General features: G+C 42.0%; 1 long non-coding RNA gene across 1 annotated transcript in view; it reads left to right on the forward strand.

Moving 5' to 3' along the window:
* LOC102500456 (uncharacterized) overlaps positions 1-8,037 on the forward strand; it is a 52,873-nt gene extending 44,836 nt beyond the window's left edge. Inside the window, exon 7 of the long non-coding RNA XR_337418.2 lies at positions 7,769-8,037. This is a non-coding gene — a long non-coding RNA (uncharacterized LOC102500456). The remainder of the gene's footprint in view (positions 1-7,768) is intronic.
* Positions 8,038-8,358: the final 321 nt, after the last annotated feature.

The following is an 8,358-nucleotide window of genomic DNA, read 5'->3' on the forward strand; positions in this document are numbered from 1 at the left end:
AGAGTGTTGAATTTTGTTAAATGATTTTTCTGTATTGGTTGATAAAATTAGACTTTTTTTTCTTCTTTAGCTTGTTAATAAGGTGAATTACATTGGTTGACTTTCAAATACTAAATTAGCTTGGAATCTTTGAAATATATGCTCCTTAGACATGTGTATAATTGTTTTTATATATTGTTGAATTTTATTCACTAGAATCTTGTTAAGAATTTTCATATGTATATTGAGAGAGATATATGTGTCTGTAGCTGATCTGTAGCTTTCTTTTTTTATGTTGTTCTACTCTGGTTCTGGTATCAGGGTAATGTTAGCTTAATAAAATAAATTGGGAAGTACCTCCTTTCTATCTCTATTTTTTTTTCTTCTGCAAGAGATTATGTATAATTATCATGAATAATACTTCTTAACTATTTGGTAGTATTCTTCAGTAAAATGATCTGGGCCTGGAGGTTTTTTGTTTTTGCTTTTGTTTTCTTTTTGAGGAGTTTAAATGCTAATTCAATTTCCTTGATATTCCTAGGGCTATTCAAATTATAGGGTGCACATGTGCACTGGAGAGAGAGAGAGAGAGAGAAAGTGAAAAAACACCCCAGGGTGGGGATGGTCACACCACAATCTTTCTCTTCCATTCTCCTCTCAGAATTGTGGGCATGCACACACATACATCCTGCATACTTTTCAAGTCACCATGTCTGATACATGAACCACCTGGTCAACCATGTGGAATCTAGTCACCTTAACCACCAAGCCACTGACTGACCCATGATAGCTTTGTTGTGAAGAATTGGTCCCTATCAACTGCATTGTCAATTTTATATGTATATAATTGTTTGTAATATTATCTTGCTATCCTTTTGATGCCTTCAGGATCTGTGGTAAAATCCTGCTTCGTTCTTGATATATTGTGTTTTCTCTTTTTTTTTTCTTTGTCCATCTTACTAAAGGTTTATCAACTTTATTCATTTTTTTTCAGAGAACCAGCTTTTTATTTCAATGCCTTTTTCCCATTTTCAATTTCATTGATTCCTACTTTGTCATATTATTTTCCTACTTATGATTGCCTTGAGTTTATTTTGCTCTTTTTTGGTTTTTGGTTTTTTTTGTTTTTTTTTGTTTTTTGTTTTTTTTTTTTTTTTTTTTTTTTTTTTTTTTTTGAGGTAAAAGCTTAGATTATTGATTTGAAACTTAACCTTCATTTATTTATTTATTTATTTATTTTTAAAGTTGCCAGAGACTGTATATGCTCACCAGAGGGGTGTGGGGAGTGCCCTACCCAATGGGTTGTGGTTCTGCCACAATCCTTTTTCTTTCATTTCTTCATTGTGTCAGGATTTGGGGAATGCACACACAACAAGTGTGTTTTTCAAGCCACTGAAATACTTTCACAACTTTAAAATCTTTGTCAGATAATTTCAATATTTTTGTCATAACTCTGTTGCTGTTCATTGACTGTCTTTTTTTTTTTTTTTTTTTCCACTTAGTTTGAGATCTTTCTTGTTCTTGGCATGATGAGTGATTTTTTAAAAAATGAAACCTAGACATTTTGGGGGCATTATGTTATAAGGTTCTGGATCTTATTTAAACTACATTATTTTTCTTTCTGGCTTCCTCTGACACTATGTTGTCAGGGAAGGAGAAGGGATCGCCTCCTAATTCTAAGTGAGTGTAGATGCTGAGGTTTCCCACTTGACCTTCATTGACTCCCAAAGTACAACATCATCTTGCCCATCGGGGATAGTGGGAGTACTGGCTCCCTGCTAGGCTTCCACTGAGACCTTCCTCGCTGGATGGCATAGGGGCGCCTCTTTATGTGCCTCCACTGTCACGGTAGTGGGAGGTCCAACAGGGGGAACTCATTGCTGCTGGGAAATGATGAAAGCCCTGACTCTCAACCAGGCCTCCTCTGACACTCTCCTGGTGCCGATGAGGAGGGGCCTCCTAGGTCCCAGACCAGGATGGGAGTCCAGGCCCCCAGCTGATTTCTGCTGATGCTGTGCGGAAGAGGCCTCATTAATTCTGCAAGAAAAGTCCTGGCTCCCCGGTAGGCCTTTTCTGACATCACCATGGTGAGGAGGTTCTGCTCCCAGTTATGGCTTCACTTACATAGAGTGTAGGCTCTCCACTCAGCTCTTTCTGACACAGCAAGAAATAGGGTTACAGATTTTTTTTTGTGGTGTTTGGCTGGAGTAGAGATGTTATTATCGAAAAGTCTTCTGTCTAGGGCTGGCTCCGTGGTGCAGCAGTCACCACTGAGTGGTAAGGTAAAGTTAGCTCCGTATGGAAGATGGCAATTTCCATTGGCCAGCCAGTGTGCACACTGGGCTCCTGAGCCCTTGGTCCTGACTGACTGAGGTTGAGGAGGATCATGGCACTGAGGGGTTTGTGTTTCTTTCTCTCTTTAACTCTCTCTCATGAAAGAAAGGAAGAAACCAGACAAACACGAAAAAAAACAGTTGGGGCCAGAGAGGGGCAGAGCAATGGAACATGACGTCTATGAGGTTAACCCACATGGGAATGTTCTGGGTTTCCCTGCAGAGAACTCTCTGCATATTCTGGGCCCAGGGAACATGTATGCCCGTGGTCTGGAGCTGGCTGAGGCTGGCAATGGATCTCAGCATCAAGACCTTGTTGGGGATATTATTTCTCCATCTCTGACTTTCTTACTAATGAAAGAAATAAAAAAGTAAACTTCTACTTATTTATTTATTTATTTTAATTTCAAATGACTAAGATTACAAAAAATGAAAAAGTAAACTTCTAATACAAAGTTTTTCGTCTTGTTCATCCCTTTATTGTTTTTTGTTTGTTTTGGCTAGAGACAGCAGGATTTTGTTGGGATTTTAATTTTTTAATTTTATTTTGCTTATACCCATTGCCGTTTTAAGGTTGATGGGGATTAGTACCCTTATAAGAAGAGAAATGAGGACAAGCAGGTGGCGTGGAGGTTAGAGCAGCTGGATCCCACATGGACAACTGCACAGTTAGAGTTCCTGACCTGGCAGCCTGAAAGCACACCAGGCATGTGTGTGTGCATGCCCAGAATCCTGAGACAAGAGGAGAGGCGAGGGGATGGCAGTGTGGCCATCTTCCCAGGGGCTGATTTCTCACTTTCTCTCTCTCGCTCTGTCCTTTTTGTGAATAATGGAGAGGCAGAGCAAGGAGGGAGAAACAGTATATTTAGCTGGCTAAGAGTGAACAAGCTCACAACCAACTCTAGGAACAGAACCTCCAGCATGTCATGTATTGTTATACTTCTCGTTTAGCCATTGTTGTCTGTAACGTAAATCTAGCTAGTTCAGTGTTACTCTTTCACTCACGATTCCTCACGATTTTCCCAAAATTGTTCTAAGCACCTTTTTCCTTTCACATGACATTTATGACCCTGTTTATGTTCTTATGGTGACATTGAATCTGTTAACTCAGCCTTGTGACATTGATAAATTAAGGAAAGCTACACTTTCTTTAAGCTATACTGTTTAACAAAACAATCTAAACATCTGTGAGTAACTATTATGTTGAATGATAACATTATTATAATTTTCCTAATTTAAACTGTTACATTGTGTCTCTTGGACAAACAATCTCATAAGATTTCTCAACTGAAACCTCCAGTCCTAGTTGCATTCCTGTTACCATTGTCTAAAATCAAGTGACTTCAGTTTCCTCTTCTAAGCAAACAGGCTTATTTGTTACAATAGCTACAGATTACAGTAATTACAGAAGCTATAAACACCTGTTAACCCTTAAAGCCTAAGAAAGGAATAAAGTAAAACAAAACAAAACAAAACAAACAAACAAAAAAAAACAGGGTTAAAAAATTGTTGGGGCCAGAGGTGGAATGGTTGTTAAGGTGTTGAATGTTGAACTCGTACATGGCCGACCATGGTTTAAGTCCCAGACTGGCAGCTTACGCTCTCTCTCTCTCTTTCTCTCTCTCCCTCCCTCTCTCATGAGCATATGTGCCCTGTAGCAAATTTTAAAATAATAATAATAAATAAAAATTAAATAGGGGCTAGCAGCTGGCATAATGGCTATGTCGCTGGACTTCCATATAGTCGACTGCAGTTTGAGTCCCGGACCCGGAGGCTTAAACTCCTGCCAGGCGCGTATGCGTGCGTGCCCAAGATCCTGAGAGGAGAATGGAAAAGGGATTGTGGCATGGCCATCTCCCCTGGGGGGTGATTTCTTGCTTTCTGTCTCTCTGCCTCTCTCTGTTTTTCTGGTGAGCACACGTGACCTGTAGCTAAAACCTCTCCAAAAGAAAAAAAATTAGTTAATGACTTTTAAAAATTGTTTTTCCCTTTATATACATGCTCTATGGCAAAATTAAAGAAAAAAAAAAATGAAAGAGCTATCTCTCTTGACTATGTAAGGATACTATAAGACAGAGGCCAGTAGATCAGGAAGAAGGCCCTCACCAGGTATAGGCTCTGCTGGCATCTCGATGTTGGACTTTCAGCCTCTAGCACTGTAAGAAATAAATGTCTGATTAAGCCACCCAGTCTATTGTATTGTTATAGCAGCCCAAAGCGTCAGAGAATTATTTTCGATTTTCATGCAGATCCACTAAGAAATACAGCAGATAAACTAATACTAAAGATTCCATCCAGATCACTTAAAACAAGTGTAGTGACACTTATATGAAAAAACTAATTTTCTGGGTTGGCTTTGAATGATCCAATATCCATATTCACAGTGAAATGAAAAAAAAAAATAACATATTTAGTTTCCTTGGTTTGAAAGTTTCCTGAAAATATGAATAGAAATGATGTTTATTACCTGATGGTTTATAACACTATAGTTCAGTTTCCACCTCTGCCATTTTATAAATAAAATTTTATTGGAACACAGCTCCCTTTATTCTTTCCCATATTGTTGAAAGCTGTATTCTTGCTACAAACAGGTTGCCAGCCTCTGTTATTGACAATTAGTTGAGATACTTTGGAAAGAAATGTGGCAAGAAGAAATACAATCTCTTTCCAGAAATATCTACCCAAAGAGAGTCTTTGTCTTCAACAAAATAGTTTCCTAGTACAGTAACAATAAATTTGCCGTGTAGTTGGTTTCCTATTAACCTCAGACTGAAAATTCACTAGCCCTTCCAAATATTCAGTGTCTTTAGAGAGATACATTGACCAGCCATGGGCAATGTTCTACTCTAGGCCAGAAATTATCCTCAGCTTTGCATTAGTCTTGTTTAATTTAAAAAGCCAGATCTAATTTTGTTAGGGTTAATGAAGTCTAGGACCTCATTAATTGTTAACCTCTCTCTGGGAGCCACACGGTTCTTTCAGAAGTAGTAGTTCCCTTTCAACACCTATAAATGTATTAGACTGTTTTTAAAAACAGGCTTCTAGGGACCAGCAGTTGGCATCATGGCCATGTCGCTGGACTCCCATGTGGTCAACCATGGTTCGAGTCCCAGACCCAGTGGCTTAAACTCATGCTGGGCATGTGTGTGTCCATGCCTGAGATCTCGAGAAGAGAATGAAGGAGTAGGAATTGCGGCATGGCCATCCCCCTGGGGGTGATTTCTCGCTTTCTGTCTCTCTCTGTCTTTCTGGTGAGCACACGTGCCCTATAGCAAAAACCTCTCAAAAGAAAAGGGGGGGGGCCTTCTATTTCTTTAACAAATGTCTTTTCAAATAGATAAATTTCTGTGATGTTCCAAAAAATAAATAATAATAATAACACATATTTGTTGAGTGAACATTGAATAAGCAGAGTATCAGAGTGGAAAGAAAATGCCCTTTGGGATTAGGGAGACCTGAGTTCAACCTTTCAAGGTCCCTCTGCTAGTAAAACCTTCTGAGCCTCAGTTTCCTTACCCTCAAAGCAGAGGCTGCATCATAGGATTGTGATCAGGATTTAAACGACGCGAGTAAATGCATCATGAGAGCCCAGCACGCAGCAGGTGTATAGGCAGTGACTTAGCTGATGGTAGTACGTGGGTTTAGTCATTTTCCTAGAGGTGAACACAATGTTGAAGGGATGCTTACATTTACTCAGGCCAACATTATACATTTAGGATAAATCCAGGATATATTATAAAATTAGGATACTAGGCCTTTGCTGTAAACAACAGTCTCTAGTTTGGACCTGAAAGAGGATACAGAGATGAAGGAATCCAGCATGTGCAGGCATGACCAGGCACATCTGCGGTGTCACAGATATTCCTGAACAATTTAACCCTCCTCACCCCTTCCCCCTCCCCTGCAGTGCTCCACAAATGCTTACCCGCAGGCCAGAGAACAAGCGTTTGGACAATTCCCTGCCGACTGGCTGTCCTGACGAGGCAATGACCGTCCTCGCACAGATGACACACGGCTGGGAAGGAGCAAGCCTTTGAGGGGAGTGAGGCCAGGAAGACACTGCTCTGACCCGGGGCTGAGGGATCTCAGCTGCGGTCCCGCTTCTGCAACTCACCAGCTGCGTGACCTCAGACAAGGCATGCAGTAAGGTTTCTGAGTCCCGGTTGCCTTTACCATGGCAAAAGAAACCTCTGTGGGGAACCAGCAGTTAGCGTAATGGCTATGTCGCTGGATTCCCACGTAGTCGACCGTGGTTCGTGTCCCGGACCTGGTGGCTTAAAACTCACGCCGGGCGCGTGTGCGTGCGTGCCCAAGATCCCGAGAGGAGAATGGAGGAGAAGGGATTGCGGTGTGACCATCCCCCCTGGGGGGTGATTTCTCGCTTTCTGTCTCTATGTCTCTCTCTGTCTGTCTGGCGAGCGCACACGCCCTACAGTGAAAATCTCTCCAAAAAAAAAAAAAAAAAAGAAGCCTCTGTGGTCCCTCCATATCCTTAGTCTTCTCCATCTGTGGAACGTAGCTTATGTGCGGGCTTCAGAGGAATGGGGGACTATACGCTAGCCCAAAATACCTACCCACTCTCTGTCATGAGGGACGAGTTTCTCAGACAGTCATACCTCAAGATACCCCACATTTACTGTTTTCTGAATTGCTAAGATTTGGTCCTTTTAATGATCTTGTTCCTAGAAGAATTGAACACAATTAACAAGTGGTCAGCTGGCTTCCAATGGCTATGCCCTCCCTAGGGAACTACTCATGAGTAATCATTTATTAACCCATTCTAGAATCTCGCTAAATGTTTATTCCAATCTGATTGGTTTGTTCTTTACAAAAATCACTTTCATTCCATCTTTGAAAGACTGGGACAAGGTTGAGCAATCTCTGGCCACTTAGGTCTTTTGTTTACGGGCTGTTTCTCTCCTCTGTGCTCTCCTTGGTATGAATTGTGGTGGGCTGGGATTCCGCTGTTAGAATCATGGAAAGTATTGTTTGGGGCTAAGCTCAAGCACTGGGCCCCAACAGACCAAGCCAAAATGGAATCACCCATGCTAAAGGCCACATAACCAAACCGAAACTGTAAGGAAGAGGTAGCGCCTACAACACAGTTTTTTCCCCCTGAGACAGGAGAGGTCAGTATACTTGAATCAACAGAATAAGGAAGTCTCCTCTGCTTTATGTCATAGAAAAAGGTAACCTAAAGTAACTCTATGTTAACTGATCAGCTTCCTCCTCTGCTTCCTTGCTTCCAGCTGTCCTGATTAATGAACTGAAAATAAAAGTCAATAAGACCTATAACCAAACTTTGACTGTTGTGTTGACATGCCACCGCTCTTTCCAAGCCCCTTTACTCCCTGACTCCCCGGCCCCACTGGATTCAGAAAAATGGAAGGCATTTGAGGTCCCAGAAGGTAAGAGAAAGAAGAAGTAACTCCATCTCTTAATTCTTTTCATCGCAGGGTGTCAGTTTGGAGTGAAAGCAGCAGCAACAATAGTGACAGCATCTATAGTGGCAGCAGCTGTAGTGACAGTGACAGTAGCTACAGTGGCATCAACGGCAGCTGTGACAGCAACAGCAAGGACAGTGACAGCAGCTACCGCAGCAGTTGTAACAACAGGTGACAGCAGCGATGACAGCAACTATCGGGCAACAAGCAATAGTGGTAGCACCTGCAGTGGCAGCAGCTACGGGTAGTAGCAGCTAGTATGACAGCTGTCACGGTGAAAGCAACTGGGGTGGCAGGCGCCACCCTGGGGGGGCCCCCAGCCACAGTTCCATGGCACCAGCAGCAGCAGCTACAATGGCAGCACCATGGTGGCAACAGCGTCGATAGCACCAGCGGTGGGAATGGTGACGGTGGCTGCAGCGGCGGCCCAGTTGTGCCAGCCCCGGAGTTCCGGCTTGGGCTCCTGAATCACAGGTGTATGGTTTAGGGAGACCCTGATTTCCTGTGGTTAGGAATCTTTTACTAACCTGATCTTTTTTCTCACTTCTCCAGCCTTTCCAACACTCATGTAGCCAATTTTTGTATCAAATTCACTCTATCTG

The sequence above is a fragment of the Tupaia chinensis genome, unplaced genomic scaffold (genome assembly GCF_000334495.1).
Source record: "Tupaia chinensis unplaced genomic scaffold, TupChi_1.0 Scaffold145870_1, whole genome shotgun sequence".
NCBI classification, from domain to species: Eukaryota; Metazoa; Chordata; class Mammalia; order Scandentia; family Tupaiidae; genus Tupaia; species Tupaia belangeri.